The sequence below is a fragment of the Ursus maritimus genome, unplaced genomic scaffold (genome assembly GCF_017311325.1).
Source record: "Ursus maritimus isolate PB19 unplaced genomic scaffold, ASM1731132v1 scaffold_10, whole genome shotgun sequence".
In the NCBI taxonomy this organism is placed as follows: Eukaryota; Metazoa; Chordata; class Mammalia; order Carnivora; family Ursidae; genus Ursus; species Ursus maritimus.
In genome coordinates, this window is record NW_024423344.1 from 50,712,659 (window position 1) to 50,729,148 (window position 16,490).

The window sequence follows — 16,490 nt, forward strand, 5'->3', positions numbered from 1 at the left end:
CTGACGCTTAACTGACTGAGCCATCCAGGCGCCCCAGGCTTCTTTTTATTTTTAATTGGCTGGGTATCCCATGCTACTTAGGCGTGCTTTTGCCTCAGTTTCCTAAATTGGGGAACTGCCTTCTCGATTAATGGCTCTGTTTATTTGATGGATGTTGGAGATAAGAAAAGACTACACATCCAGGCATGTGATGTTGCCATCTAGGTTTAATTCGCTTTTGAGCTTGCACAATGTCACAAAATATGGTTCCCCGTTGCCATGTTACAGAGCAGGAGGATGTGATGTTTCACATCCGTTCAGTGTTTGTTTTGAGTTCATTCATCAGCTGCATGCCTCCTTTCTCATTCTGGGGGAACGTTGTATTGCTCTGATGAGATAAAATAAACTTGAGTGAGTCCAACTTGTGAAGATAGCTTCCCGTGCCTTATGCTTTCTTCTCTTTTCCTTTCACACCAGGGCTCTGCTTCTGCATCCATATTTATATTCCTTCTACCTGCTCACGGGGAAAGTAACTTTCCAGAGTTGACAGTGAAGTGAAGTTTTTCTTCCTGTTCAAACAAACAATAAAAAATATTTAGATCCCTTAATTTCAGGGGATAAAAATGAAGGGTAACGCTTCTGTATTAAGACTTTCTAGTTTAAATCTACTTAGTTCATAGCTGGAATTGTTTCTGCTCTTATCTCACCTCAAGGGGAAAATCTGTGGCCATAAAGCAGGCAGCAGTTCCACTCCCCGCAAGATTATTTTATACAATTGAGGATTACTATCATGCCTTAAGAATATTATTTGATTTACCAAAATCTGATTTGCACACAGATTTTTAAGAAATTGTGTGAAATCATGCATATCGTTCTCCACAAAGCAGACAGTCATCTTTTAAAACCTTAATTAGATGACTCTTGTCTCCCTTTAAGATCCTATGTACGTTTTCTATTGTACTTAGAAGAGAATCTGAACTACTTCCTGTGACCTTTAAAACCCAATATCATCTGACTCTAGCTCACCTTTGCAATGTTATTTTTCACCAATTTCCCTTTCCTTACCACATTCTTTTACACTGACTCATTGATTTATTTATTCCCTTAGCAATTATTTTTGGAGGACCTAATCTGTGTTAGGCATTGTTCTATACACTGTAAATACCACTGAGAAAGGGTGCAGCAGTCTTTGTCCACATGGGATTGGTATTTCAGTGGAGGACAGATAATACACAAAATAATATGTCATATATCAAAGATACATCCAGTGAAACCAAATGCAACATGTACTGCAAGGCAAAGATGGAAGAAGATATCTTTGTCTTGGTGGTTAAGGGAGATCTCTTTAAGGAGATAACATCTTAGAAAAGGCATCAATGAAATGAGAGAATGAGTCATGAGATTTGATAGAAGAGCATTCTGGACAGAGGGAATAGTAAATGCAAAGGTCCTGAGGTAGAAATGAGTGTGTGAGTTTGACAGACAACAGGAAGAGTGATGTTAGTGGAGAGGAATGAGGGAAGCGATCATGGGGTATGAGATCAGGTGGGGCAAGATCATGTAGGAACTTGCAGGCTTGAGTTGGACTAGACTCTAAAAGTGTAAGAGAGAAAGCCGATGGGAGGGGAGACATGAGGATTGTTGCAGTTGTATGGGTGAGAGACAATGGGATCTGGGATTAGAAAAAATCACTATAGGTTCTGGAAAATTATTTGAATTCTGGAAATATATTGTAAAGGTGCTGGAGCTTATGGGAGAGTTTTCGAGTGGGGTATCTAGATGGTATTTGAGCTGAGGCAGTGGATAAAATCAATTGAGGGTTGACATGGCTAGAGAAGAGGGCAGAAGAAGAGGAATTGCCTGCGTAGAAGACTGTCGAGGATCATCAGCTGAGGCAGAAGGGAAGCTGGACTGTGTAATGCTCTAGAATCCAACTGAATAAAGACTTCCAAGTGGAAGAAATAATCAACAGGGTCAAGTGCTGTCAACATGTCACTTGAGATGAAGACTGTCCTGACAACTGGATTTGGCAAGATGGAACCACCAACTGTTCACCTTGACAAGAGTAACTGAGGTGTAGTGTTGGGGTTGAATTGAGCCAATTGATATTATTTAGCATGTTAAAAGCTGGCAAAGAAATACACTGAATGAAAAAGCCTCCACAAAACCCAATAGTCTTACATTTAGCAATATTCTAATGTGAAGACTAGAATAGCTGAGGTTGCCAGAGTTCAAGGCATTTGTTAGGGTGAGTGAAACTTTAGTTCATAAAGTAAATGAACACAGGAGGAGGGTTCTTGAGATACGGGTGCTGAGGTGCACAGACTGGGTGGGATAAAGAGATTGTATGCAGTTTCAGAACCTCATGATCTGAATTCAAATCCTAGCTCTTCCAGCTGCACAAGCTTCCCTCGAACAAACTCTTGAGTTTTGGGTTCTTTATACAAAGTAGGAATAATATCAACTACATCAAGAAATGGCTGCGAGAATTAACTGGAATAACATATGCAAAGGGATTAGTAGAACGGTTACTTAGTTGCCTTCTCTAAGGACATGCTGAAAGTCTCATGAACATTCTATGTCATTGAACGCTGAAGTTCACACCAAAAGGCTTCTATTTCCTTGGATTTCTTTTATCCTAGAGAAATAAAAATAGTTCAATTAAAAAAAAAAGACAGCTTCAGCTTCATCCAAGTGTGGGTAAAGTTGATTGTTACTATGCTCAAACTCTTTCCTGGAATGAACTACTCTATTGCTTTCTTTTTGAAGAGAAGCAAGCTCTGCCTCTCTCCCTCCCTCTCTCTTTCTCTCATCTTTCTCTTAATCCTTCTGTACATTTCTATTTTCTTCTTCCTGTATTCTATTTCTTTTTCTTTTCTAATTTTACAAATATTACTTATTTATTTTGGGGGGAAAAGGAGATACTTTTTAATTCTTAAGGAGATGGTTCTAACCAGTGATGCAGTGCCAGGTAATCTTTCCCTAGGAATTTCCCACCAGGTGACTTCTTGATTCTCCTCTGGCTACTCCTGCTTTCATGATGTTGAGGGCAAGGGGAACTCATTCCTGTTCTCATGTAGCAGACAGTGACTAGGCATGATAAAAGACTGTTGTGGAAACTTCTATGGATCTTAACTTCATGTTGTCTTTCAAACACCTCCCTTTTCCCTACCACCTTTTCCTTTCTGCACAGTATCTATGAATTTGGGGAATCTGAGTCATCAACTACTTGTGGAGCTCCTGAGCCCCTACCCTTCTTGCCTGATTGACCAGGGTCTCATTTAGCTTCTTTAGTCCTCCATATCCAGCTCTCAGACACTTCCAGCAGCCTATCCTGCTGCCCAGTACTGCTCCTTCACAGTCATTGCCCAGGAGGCAGAAAGAAGACTTCTGTGGCTGGTGACAAATGATGACATTTCAGGAAGCTGAGTCCTGGAGCACTTGGGGAAGGAATTCCTCTCCTGAGAGTGTTGTGGGTTGGACTGCCTCTTTTGTTTATTGTTTCATGGAGGTAAATGAATCTGAGAGACAAGATGTGTTACAAGATGTACCTTGAACAAATTTACAAGCCCCTGTTTTTGCCGAAGTTGTGTTTGTCACCCTCAGCTGCCGCTCTGTGAAGAGGAAGGAAGCTGGCTTTGCTTAGGACTGATTCAGAGGTGCAGGAGGAAAGGCGACCCACACATTGACTGGAGCTGGACTGCTTCTTGGAGCCAAACAGGTTTTCTGTGCATGTGTTCCCAGGGAGCCTTCCAGTGCTTACACAAACTTGACAGGCACCTGTGATTTATATTTGAATCTTGCCCAAGTTTGTGCAGGACACATTTGGTTTAGTCTGTGGGAGAGATCGTGAGTTTACTATGAGAAGGATGCTTGAAAACCACACGATGTAAGTTGATGTGCAACTGCTATGAGTTGTTTTTAAATGAAGGAAATATGAAGTTCTAGAAAAAGATACTCAGAGTTGGTGTTGAAATTCTTGGCTACGGAGCAGATTGGGCTGGGAGAAACTTGTGAACTCTGAAAAACCTTCACGTCATTTTCCATTTAGGCTTCAAAATGAAGGATTTGTGATATCAACCATGGAAGCCCATCCACATTACCAGATCCTGGAGCTCGCATCGGATTGAATGGTGGGGGAAATCCGAGTGGCAAATGCTGGACTTCATGATTTCCATCAAGTTCTACTAGAAAGCCCCATTTTTACGAAATGAGTTATATTTTTGGAGGAAATGACTTTATTTTTTTATTCCCACAACAAATTAGGAAATATTTTGAATTTTTAAAAAGTTGCGTCCTTTGACAAACATGACCCTGATAGTATCAGCCTCTCAACATTTTGTAACAGAGACAAACAAATGTATTTATTGTTCTAGGTGGATCGCTGGGTCACATGAAGTATGTGAAGGCTAGGTTTGGTGTTTTTAAGGTCATATCAATAGTTGAAAAGATCCAAGGCAAATCCACCCAACTCTTTACAGAACGCTATTAGGCTTGCCTGTTTTTCAGAACTCCATGAGAAAGCAGCTTCATATCCTCCATATGAAAGTCCTAAAGATTTAAAGGAGAATGTTAAAAGCAAGATTTTAAGGGCCACTCTGGCTGCTATTTTTCTACATAAAATGAACTTCAGGAACAACAACAGGAAAATAAGACCCAAACCCCCACCCTAACTGTCCAACAACTGCCAGATGGTTCTTATCACATAAAAACTCACATAGATCTCAAGAAGTCACATCGGCAGACAGGCCTGTTGGTTTTTGTCCTTTGTCCTGTTTCTATCACTTGTTATCTTAACTATAAATTCTCTCTGGAGTGGGAAATAAATAGGATCCTTCCTTCCACATTTGTACCTACTCTAGGAATTGAGGGGAATCCTGCCATTTTCTCCCCCTGAGACCATGAAATGTGAAGGCTGATGAAAAGCACTCCATTTCAGGGCATCAGATTCTACTAAACACCAGCAGCAAATGCTGATTTTGGCCCCTGAGACACCGTTGAGGAAGCAGTGTTGGGAGTGTTCTCTACGATGACCTTCCTTGGGCTCTCAGGGAGATACAAGCTTCTGTAGCCTGAAGTAGAACCATATGTGAGGAGCAACGTTTTAACTGTTGCTTCACTTTTCTGGATTGAGATCAGAAGTGTTCTGACACAAAGCATATTCATCATTGGGAAAGCCCACCCTGTTGATGACAGAAAGAAAGAATTCAGCATAATTCTAGATGCCTCTGATAGTTCAGTCACACAGGTTTGGATACTGGACTTTACTCATTGAACAATGAAAAGCCTCTGGAGAGTTTGAGGCTATTCAGGATGGGGGCTATAGTTTAAATAGTTTACAATGATCAAAAGGCTTCATGTTCTCCCAAAGCTCCCTTACAATTGTTAATTGATGGAATAAACAGCTATTGCTTTCCTAAAGGATAATCTTATATAGAATTTTCCAGACATTCTTCCTGTATATCCCCAAAATTAGAGTGTTAGTAAAACACGGCAAATGTTGCATATTATTATTCAACTTCTGCAGAGTAGTAACTATGCCTATTGCACAGCAGTAGTTTCTCATTTTTTTCTTTTGCATCTATCTTGTCTTAGTACCTGTCAGGAAAAGCAGAGGCTGTCTTATGGTTCTTTTTTATTACCCTTTTCAGAAGGGGAAACAGAGCTTGGTTGGCTCCATACTGGGGATTAGGTTACTACTGAAGGCATGGGGCTGAGGACAAACCCTTCTCAGCTCTCACTCCTAGTTCTGTACGTTCGTCAAGATCCAGGACTTTGTGTGGACTCTGGGGGTGTACCGGTGATGCCTTTTACGTTTTACATTTGCGCTCAGAGAACCAACCCTGGCTATCTCTTTAGGAAGCTCACATTGCCCCACTTTACCTGTCACCTTTCTTCCTTTCTGCTTTATGTCTTGGTTCACAGTGGAAATAAATGGAGTATTTTTTTTCTTCCAAGAGCAGCAAAAATAACTGGAAGCAATCACTGTTTTCCAGTATTTGCTTACAATGTTGTAGCATAGTAATTAACAGCTGCCTTGTAAGAAAGCTGACTATATACCAAGCACAGAGCAAGTGCCACGTATATCCTCTTTCCTTATTGACCCTTCTGGCCTCATGCACTGTGCTCAGCCTTGTGACCTTCTTTCTGTTCTTTGATGGAAACAAGTGGGTTTCCATCTCACAGCTTTTGAATTTGTCCATGACTTTGCCTGGACCCCTTTGAAATGCTCTTCCCTCTGCTTCACACATGATGCTACCCATCACTCAGGTCTCAGCTCAATGTTACCTTCTCAAGAAGACTCGGATGATCAACTTCTCTGTGACGACATGCATAGCATGTACCACTATCTGAAATGATCTCGTTTATCAGCTTACATGTTTATTTTCTGCCTTCCCTGAGATTACATACTTCCAAAGAGAAGGAACCTTGCCTATCTTGTTTTCTCCTCCATCCTCAACATGAAGAGCAGTTTGTAGTCCATGTGGTACTGTATCTATATACTGAATATGGCATAGCAGCTGCTTTATTGGTTGAATAAATGAATGATCTCATCAAATATTTATCACAATTGTACAAAATATCCTCTCATTAAAAAATAAAGAAATTGGGACTCAAAGAAGTTAAGTAATTTCCTTGATGATGCAGAGCCAACAAATGGAATTTTCTATGTCACTGAATATTTCAGATTTTCGTGATCATCAATAATGGCATCTTCTTTCTCATCTTTGCCCTTGTCATATCATTACAAGAATCACCTTGGAGACTGAACGACTGATGTGCTTAGTCCTAGGAGATTTACTCATTCATTTATTTATGCCCTGACGTGCTCTAGTAAAATTTCAGTGGCTCAGAAACACATGCCCTGAAGCTAGATACTATCCATGGTCAAACAAGGGAAAGAGGAAAAGCATCCCAAGAGTAGAGGAGATTAAAAGTGTAGGATTAAGCCAGGAATGAGATTGTACCTAAAATGCTCATCAGAATCTGGTGCATGTTGTAAGGGTCAGTTGGAACTTTTGCTTTACGTTGCCCAGAAGAGAAAGACCAACTACAGTCTTCAGTGTTCTCATAAAGCAAAAATTAATGGGTGGTTCAAAAGCAGAAGAATTTTGAGACCCCAGAGAAGTATCCTTGGTTTTTCTCATGATGAAGACATTGTGTGACGTATGGAACGATGTTCCCCGCAGCATCTATATGGTAACTATAACCCAAACTTTCATTTTTCCCCTTGTAATATGACAGCACATCAACACCTAAGTGAGGGAAAAAAATAATCATTTGAGGATCCTAAAAGCAATTCTATAGGGGACCCAAAATAATGCTATTGGGTTGTCCGGCTCGGTGCTGGATGGCTTAATATAAAGGATACGTTTTAGGCCATTTTGGAAGTATCAGGTTTATGACAGGTCATAAATACTGTTCTCTAACCAGGCTGATCAGTGTTGATCAGAATTTGATGGAAGGAGGGTGGGACCACCCCCCCACACACACACACAACTTCTGGCAACTATCTGGAGTACAAAGACTCTGACTATGATACTGGTTATGTGTGTAATCATAAACTTTGACAGCTTATGAAACTCAGAAGAGGCCAGTAGCCCTGGCTGGCATAGATCATTGCATCTGGGGTAGGAAATCTTGGAAATTGTATTTGAATTTGAAGAGTTATTAATGTTAATGCATTATTAACTTCTGCAATGGAGACTATTTTACAGCAAATTTCTGTGTTACGCTCTTTTCTACCACCTCCTGGCAGATCTGAGGCATTGGGGGCAACCACTTGGCATTCTATTCATGAGCGGTTGCTTATTCCTGCCATAGTTTAGGGAAAGTGGAACATGTAATTGTGGGAGTGAACTGACACTTCATCTAATCTCATGTAAGCAGTGATTTAATTTTAGCCAAATTGATCCAATCACCTGGATGGCTCAAAATATTAAATAGCTCTAATGAGATTTTCACACCCAAGCAAGTCATTTTCAACAGTGGATTGATTATACAAGATGGAAAACCTTTGGTGTGTCAAGCATACGTACAGTTGCTGGAAATAAGTCAAGGAAACACTAATCAGTTCATTTAGGAACTAATAACATCAGCCCCAAGGCTACAAGAGCCATTCAGACTGGGCTTCCTCCATGAGGGGCACATGGTCTCTCTGAACTGGTGGTAGAGTGGATTTCATCAGATAAGCTGTCAAATGCTTCATAGAACATGCCTTGGAGAATTAAGCTTCCACTGTTCATACAATTTTATCAGACACTAGCAAAGTAGATTTTCCAGTAAAACAGGAAATTGCCCTAAGGCCATGCTTTTGAACATTTATTCAAGATGTACTTTAAATGCTGTTTCAGCTGTCATTTATAGCTATCGGCAGAAATGTCTGCTTTTGTTGCAGATGAGCAGTTCTCTTTAATCATCAAAATCAACTAAAGTGCGGAGGAAGCAAGAACTATAAAATTAGAGCGTGTGCAAAAAGGGGTGAGGGTAGGTAGGTTTGGACGCAAGAGCAGTTGAAGCTTATTTGGAACACGCTCGAGATCCCGAATTGGCAACAGAGAAATTTGTAAATTTCTTTCTTTTCATAAGATTAATCAGATATACTATATTAAAATGTATGTGAGGGCAGCATAGCATAGTAATTAAATGCATGAACTCTGGACACGGACTGCCTAGTTTAAAACCTAGTTTTAAATGCCAGTTCTGCAACTTCTAAATTTTGGACTTTGAACAAGTCACTTAACTTCTTTGTGCTTCCGTTTCATTAAGTTGGGAAGCTGTATCACTACATTGTACACCTGAAACTAATATAACAATGTGTGTCGACTATACTCAAATAAAAAAAATTATAAATAAATAAATGGCAAGAAAGATACAATACTTAGTAAGCACTATCTCATTATTTACTATTGCTACTCTACTCTCTGTAAAATTGCTAAGGAGTTAAATGCAAATTTGGATATAAACGTATTGACTCTATGTAGCAATTCAAAGTATCAAAATTAATAACTCCTGAAAGGTGTATCAGTGAAAGATTTTAAGAACCACTATAAACTTGCTGGCTCTGTTTAGGAAGTACAGAATGTATGTCTCAGCAACATGGAATGCATATACCGCAAAGGAAAGTCTCAGTTTCCAAAAAGTAAATTGTAGAATAGTTATAAACGTCACATCTTTCAGTAGGAAATAACCTCCTAGTAGATATACAGTAAATTATACAAAATATATGCATATGGCTTAATCACAGTCAATACATGAAACATATTGTTATTTCCCATTTTATCACTTATGAATCTAAGCCAGCATCTCAGGAAATGACCAGCTGATTTCATGTGGGATTCATGTGGTTCTCTACTTTCTTCTAATCTGAGAATAGAAGAGCCATTACTGTCTTCTGCCTTGAGTCATTTTTGAGGAACATCAGGTCCTTTCCTCAGTACGGTAAGAGAAAATGAAGTTGCCTTTCTGACATATGTCTTCAAAGGCAAATTTAATATATAAATGATAGTCCAAATCTGTGAGTTTTTTTACTGCTAGAGAAGCAAACTGCTTCAGGTCCCTTCAGGGTCAGTGTGGATAACATAAGCAACACTGACTCCGATAGGACCAACGCCCCACTGGACCGGTACACTTTATACGGAAATGTTGACTTTCACTCGAGTACTAGGCTTGTTCTAGAGATTACAAAATATATCTGTGGACTAAGGTCAGTCTTTGATATGTGAAGAAGATAACTTTGTTTTGAAGTTCATAAAAGCTCATTCCTAGGTTTACAGAATGACTTTCATCATGAGTGGTCTGTGAAATATTATGCAGTCTTGGCACTGTACATGCCTGGTAAGGAGACAAAATATTATCCCCATTTTAGAGAATGTAAAAGAAGGGCCGTGTAAACCTAAGTGATTTGCCTGCATTACATCCGGCAAGGAGATCATAACCTGTATTTCTGGCTCACGATCTCGCACTATCATTTTACTCCAGCCTTCTTCGGAAACATTAAAGAATGTGTCTTCATGTAGTGTTCTGCCTATTTGCAAATATAAATTAATAATATTTCACATTGTACGTATAATATAGAAGTCAATTTTGCTGTGACACTTATTTTGCAAATGTGAAATTGCTTCCAACATAATTAGTATATTAGAAAATAATTTGAACATGAATGAATTTCACGTTCCTGTGGGTGTAATTCTGTCTTCAGAAGCATGAGGTAAACACAGGAAACTGCGCTCAGCTGGCCCTAGCAGCATAGAAATACACAGAACGCACCCTACACACCTCAAACATCTACCAGCTATCTGGTCACTGAGTGCATTATGAGACTCCCAACTACATCTGCTATTGTAACTTCTCCCCAATTTTAAAGATTGTTTGTTTGTTTGTTTGTTTACCCGAGAGAGAGAGCACAAGCAGGGGGAGCAGCAGAGGAAGAGGGAGAAGCAGGCTCTGCGCCGAGCACGGAGTCCGATGCAGGACTCCGTCCTAGGACCCTGGGATCATGACCTGAGCCCAAGGCAGACACTTAACCAACTGAGCCACCCAGGCATCCCTCCAATTTTAGAAAACCCCTCTTCCACCAGTTCACAATGACTCACAAGCTACAATCCTTCCAGACAGAACTCCTACAAGCAAACTTCAGGTCTTTTTCAAGTAAAGTGCCATATTTATTGTAGTATTTACGTATTCTAAAACTATTTAACATGGGTAAACTGTTCGACTCTTTAATGCATGCTACTGTTTGTACCAAGTTCCTTATCTTGTTTTTAAGTGTTTCTGATAAATGTTGTACCCCTAACCCCATATTTTCCCAGACAGTCTGTGGCTTATATTGCGAGATGTTATTTTTAGGAATTTTTAGGATTTTTTGGATTTTTAGGATTTTTAGGAATTTTAGGATTTAGTGATTTTTAGGAATGTATGTGTCACATTACAAAAGAACCCTATGTGGCATGCAGATTATCACACTCTTGAGCTCAATTGTTAGCTAGCGCTTGTTATGTCGGGTGCTGCTCCATACATGGTGAAGGATACAAACACAGCCATTTTGGTCCCTGTCTTCTAGGATTATGTGGTCTGTCAGAGACCGTTACACACGTAAACATCTTTATGGTAAGTTGTATTGTGCTCATCAGTGAAGAGTTACAATGGGAAGGTGGAGGGAGAAAGTGATTCTTCTCCAGAGGATCTAGAAGGTGTTCTCAGAAGACACGAGATTTGACTTGGCCCTGATGGATGAAGGGTGACTTTACCAGGCATGTGGAAAAGATGTAGAAAGAAGGATTTTTCTGGTGCTCCTTAATGACGTTTAAAAATGTTTCCATTAATGGCCAGTGTTGAGTCCATGATGGTAGAATCTTTGAGGAACAAAATGAGTACCAAGGAAGGATCTCTGTGCATCACAGAGTTGGCTTCCTTGAGGAGATAGAGTCTGAATTAGGCAAACCCTTCTTGGTATCTATCTACCTTCCCTTTGACGACCCTCTTCTCATTTTTGCTGTTGCCCTTCCTCTGACTCCTAAAGGATTTTTATTTCTAGTGGTTGGTTCTTGCCTGAGTATTATTTGATAACGAAGCTGTCCCTTAAAAAGAACGTGACCTCCCCCAGAAAGACTGACAATTTTAGAGGGGAAACTGGAAGGGAAGTAGAAGCTTAGGAAAAAAACCATTTGTTGAGCACCTACCATGTGCCAGGCCTTGTGCAAATCAGTTTTATGTACGTGAACTTACGTGATTGTTACAGTAACTCCATGAACTCTTCTAGTTCATCCTTCCCACTGTGGAAGAGAGAGATGCTTGCTGAGCCCACAGCAGTGGTTCTTAACCTTGGCTGCACATTAGAATTGCCTGCGGGTGGAGGGAAATTTTAAAATCCCTTTGCCTACAGCACTCTTGGCACAGTGGAATCACTGTGGAATCGGGTGGGGGGGGGCAGGTATTGGTATTTTTTTAATGTTCCGTCGGTGGAGCCAATGTGCAGCCCAAATTGAGAACCATTGACTCAAAGGAAGATCTCATATCCTTGCTATACCTGCTTCACAGAGGGAAGTGTGAGAGCAAACTCATCTGTTTGAATTAAATGGTATTTTTTATAAACTCTAACCTTCATATTTTAATATGAGAGAAAAGGAATTCATAAAATTACTTTACCTTAGAAATTTTAGAAGGGTTGTGCTTCAGAGTTTTGTGCAGATGAATTGCTAGGTTCCTGTCAAAATAGATACATATGTGCTGAGGATGAACCTGTTTTTGGGCACTTGGATTGTGTCCAGGTTTTTTGGTTCTATGAATAAAGCTGCAGAGAACATTTGTGTACAAGTCTTCCTGTAGACATGTGGTTTCATTTCTCTTGGGTAAATACCTAAGAATAGAATAGCATGGTGATCTAGCAGGAATATGTTTAACTTTATAAGAAACAGTTTTCCAAAGTGGCCGTACAATGTTGCATTCCTACCAGCCGTGTATGAGAGTTCCAGTCATTCCACATCCTTTCAAATACTTGGTATAATCAAGGCCCTTAATTTTACCCATTCTAATGGCTATTCAGTGCTATCTCATTGTGATTTCAACTCACTTTTCTCTGATGACTCATGATGTTGAGCAACTTCTCATATTAATATTGACAACTCACATATCTTCTTTGATGAAATGTCTCTTAACTATTTTTAAATTAGGTTAATTGTCTTCTTAATACTGAGTTGGCAGTCTTTCTCAGTGGGATTTCTGTGGAAGAATAAAACACTTATGCCCAAAGACATCTATTACATGTAACACATTAACTACTCTCCAGTGCTTGTCATGGTGCAAGTGATGTGCAGTTCTTGGGAGAATATCTTGGGAGAAGAGAGAAAATAGTCACACAAATAAATTTCTGTCCTCTGTGTTTCAGATGAGAAGTCAGTTAAAACTCATTTTCACATCTACGTAATACATAATATTTTCTCCTACTTGGTGTCTTGTCTTCATTTTTTTCTTGGTCTCTTTCAGAGAGACATTTTGAATTTTGATGAGATTTAATGTATCATTTTTAATGATTCATGGTTTCTTTGTCATTTCTTAGAAATCTTACCTACCTCAATTTAAAAATATTTTCACCTATATTTTCTTCTAGGAGTTTTATAATTTTAGCTTTACACAGAGGTTTATTGATTGCTTTGAGTTTAAGAGCCAAGGCTCATGTGTTCTTTTTCCATGTAAATATCCAGTCATTTCAATATGGTTTGTTAAAGAGTCTGTCTTTCCCCATTGAGTTACTTTGCTATCTATCTTTTTTAAAATTACTGACTTTATATGGATGGGTCTATTTGTGAACTTTCTTTTTGGTTCGATTGATATAAATTTCTATCCTTATACTAATATCAAACTTGTCATGACTACTATAACTTCAGAGCCCACTTTGAAGTCAGGCACTGTAAGCAGTCCAAGTTGATTCTTCTTTTTATCACAATTGCTTAGGCTATTTGTGAGAATAGACTTTAGAATCACCTTGTCAATTCCCAAAAAAATAAACTGATGGGCTTTTATTGCATCAAATCTATAGCTCATTTTGGGGAGGATTGGCATCTAACAATATTGAATGTTCTGATCCATGTACATGGTAGCCTTTCCATATATTTAGGTCTTCCTTAATTTCTTTCAGCAATATTTTGTAATATTCATTGAACAGATTTATGCATATTTTAAAAAGGTGTCCCTAAGTTGTTTATGTTTTGGGAAGCTATTATGAGTGGTATTTTAAATAATTTTCCAAATGTCTTTTGTTTTCCAAAGTGGCTGTATAATGTCATATTCTGCGTATGTAGACGTACAAATCGATTTTTTTTATGTTGACCTTCATCCTGCAGCTTTCTTAATTCCATTTATTAGTTCTTGTAACTCTCATTTATTAGTTCTTTTTTGTTGTTGTAGATTCTGTCTGTAGTTTTTACTACATAAAAATAGTCATGTTGTTTATGCAAAATAAACATTTTTATTTCTTCCTTTTAGATGAATTTGTTTTCTTTCTCATTTCTTTGGCTACAACATTGTGGAATAGACATAAAGTGAGCAGAATCTTTGCCTTGTTCCTGATGTTAAGGGGAAAAAATTCAGTCTTCTTTAAATATGACATTAGCTGTAAGGTTTTCATAAATGACTTTTATCGTGTTGATTAATTTTTTTATTCCTAGTTTGCTGGAAGTTTTTATCATTAGGGGTGTCGAACTTTATCAAATTAATTTTCTCTGCAGCTTTTAAATGTCACTTTTACCTGTCTTCACTCATTAAATAAAAAAAAACTCATGGAAGAACAAAACAAAACAAAAACTTGCCATCTAGTGTTAATGTCTCCATATAGTTTTTATACCCCTATATTCAGAATAAAAAACAGGCAAATCAAATTTTTATTCAAACTCTTTAAAATGCTAGGCTCTATCTTTTAAAATAATAATGAAACATACGAAGATGTCTACCTGATGATTCACAGATATTTGAAGACACCTGTAGTGGGTTGAACGGTGCCTCATCCCCACCCCTCCTACAAAAAATATACATTCCCTCAGAACTTGTGGATTTGATCTTATTTGGGGGCAAGGGGAGTATGTTCAGATGTAGGTAAGTGAAGGATCTCAAGATGAGGTCATCTTGGATTAGAGTGAGCTCTAAATGCAATGACAAGTTTCTCATGAGAGAAGAGAGAGGGAGACAACGTAGAGGACAAGGTGATGTGAAGGCATTGGGGGGGGGGGACTGAAGTGAAGCGTCCGCAAGTCAAGGATCACTCAGGATGGCTGGCAGCCATCAGAAAGCTGGGAGAGAGGAGTGCAGTGGGTTCTCCCTCAGAGCCTCTAGAAGAGACTGACACTGCTGACATCTTGATTTTGGATTTCTGAACTACAAAAGCGTGAGAGCAGAAATGCCTGTGTTTTTTGAGCCACAAAGTTTGTGATAATTTATTACAGCAGGCCCTAGGAAACTAATACAGTGTCTCTTTTGTACGAGACATTTTTGAAGGCATTGAGGCTACAATGACCAACAGATGGATACTATCCTGTTTTTGCTGCTCAGCAGAACTCATGATTTTATTTTTTTCTCTTTCATTAAAAAAATATTTTAAAGTTCTATATGTGTCTTCTCTTAGAAAATTTTACTGTGGTGATATTTTAGAGAGATAATAGAAATTTGAACCTTAATACAGTGTTCTTTTATCTTGGAAATGAGTCTAATGTAAAAATCCCTTCTTTAACAGTCCGTCTGCTGTGATCTATATCAATAGTCATTAAAAGAAAAAGAAAAAAAAACTGGCTTTGCTTATCAGTATCATTCTTACAAGGAGGAACAAGACCAGCTTTTGGGCTACAACTTCTAATGGTAGTCCTTCTATGCTAACCTGTAAGTGAATAATACCCAAACGTAGATTTCACTAACTCATTGGTGAATGTAGATTTCACAGTCATCGGAAAAAAGATGTAGATGTTTGCCTTATTTGTTCTGTTTAAGAGAAAAAGAATTTTCAGTTTTAAACATTCATGCTTCCCCAAACTAATTAATAGAATGTGTTACTGGCATAAGCATGAAAACAAAAGGACCAATGGAACTGAATATAGGGTTCAGAAACAAAGCTACTTACATATAGTCACCTGGTTTATGACAAAGGTCACATAATGGGCAAAGAATGATCTTTTGAATAGATGGCTCAGGATGAACCTAATATCCACATGGGAAAAAAATGGAACTTGACCCTGCCTCACACCTACACAAAAATCAATCACCAAAGTCTAAATATGAACAGAAAAATAATGCAACTTTTAGAAGAAAACATAGGACTATATCTTTACGTCCTTGGAGCAGGTGCAAATGTCTTAAACAGGGACAAAAACCAAAAAACAAAAACAAAACTCTAAGACATAAAGGGGAAACTGATAAGTTAGATTATATTAAAATTAACTTCTGTTCATCAGAAGACACCACTAAGGAAGTGAAAAGGCAATCTACAGAGTGGGAGAGAATATTTGCAACCATACATTAAGAACTCCTACAAATAAATAAGAAATAAGTATAAAAACCAATAGAAAAATGGACAAAACACTAGAACAAGCACTTCACAAAAGAAAATATCCAACTGGTCAATATGTATGTGAAGCAGTGCTTGCTTTTATAAATCATTAGAAAAATGCAAATTAAAACCATAATGTGATACCACTATACATTACCAGAATGGCTAAAATGAAAGCAGAGAAGAAAAAAACCAGAAATACAAAGTACCGGTGAGGAAATAAAGCAATCAGAATGTTTGTACACTGTTGTTTAGACTGTCAATTAGGCATAACCACTGGACTATTTTGGAAAAAAAATATTTGGTATATCAATATGCATAGCCTATGACCCAGCAATTCTACTCTTAATTATATTTCCCCAAAGAAATGCAAATATATATTCACAAAATGACATGTACAAAATTGTTCCTAGTGGAATTGTTTATATTAGCCATGAACTAGAAATTTCCCCAATTGTTCAACAATAGTAGAATCAATAAT

The 16,490-nt window shown here is 38.3% G+C and overlaps 1 pseudogene; it reads left to right on the plus strand.

Annotated features, from left to right (window-relative positions):
* LOC103659208 overlaps positions 1–4,109 on the plus strand; it is a 70,045-nt pseudogene extending 65,936 nt beyond the window's left edge.
* The last annotated feature ends 12,381 nt before the right edge of the window (positions 4,110–16,490 follow it).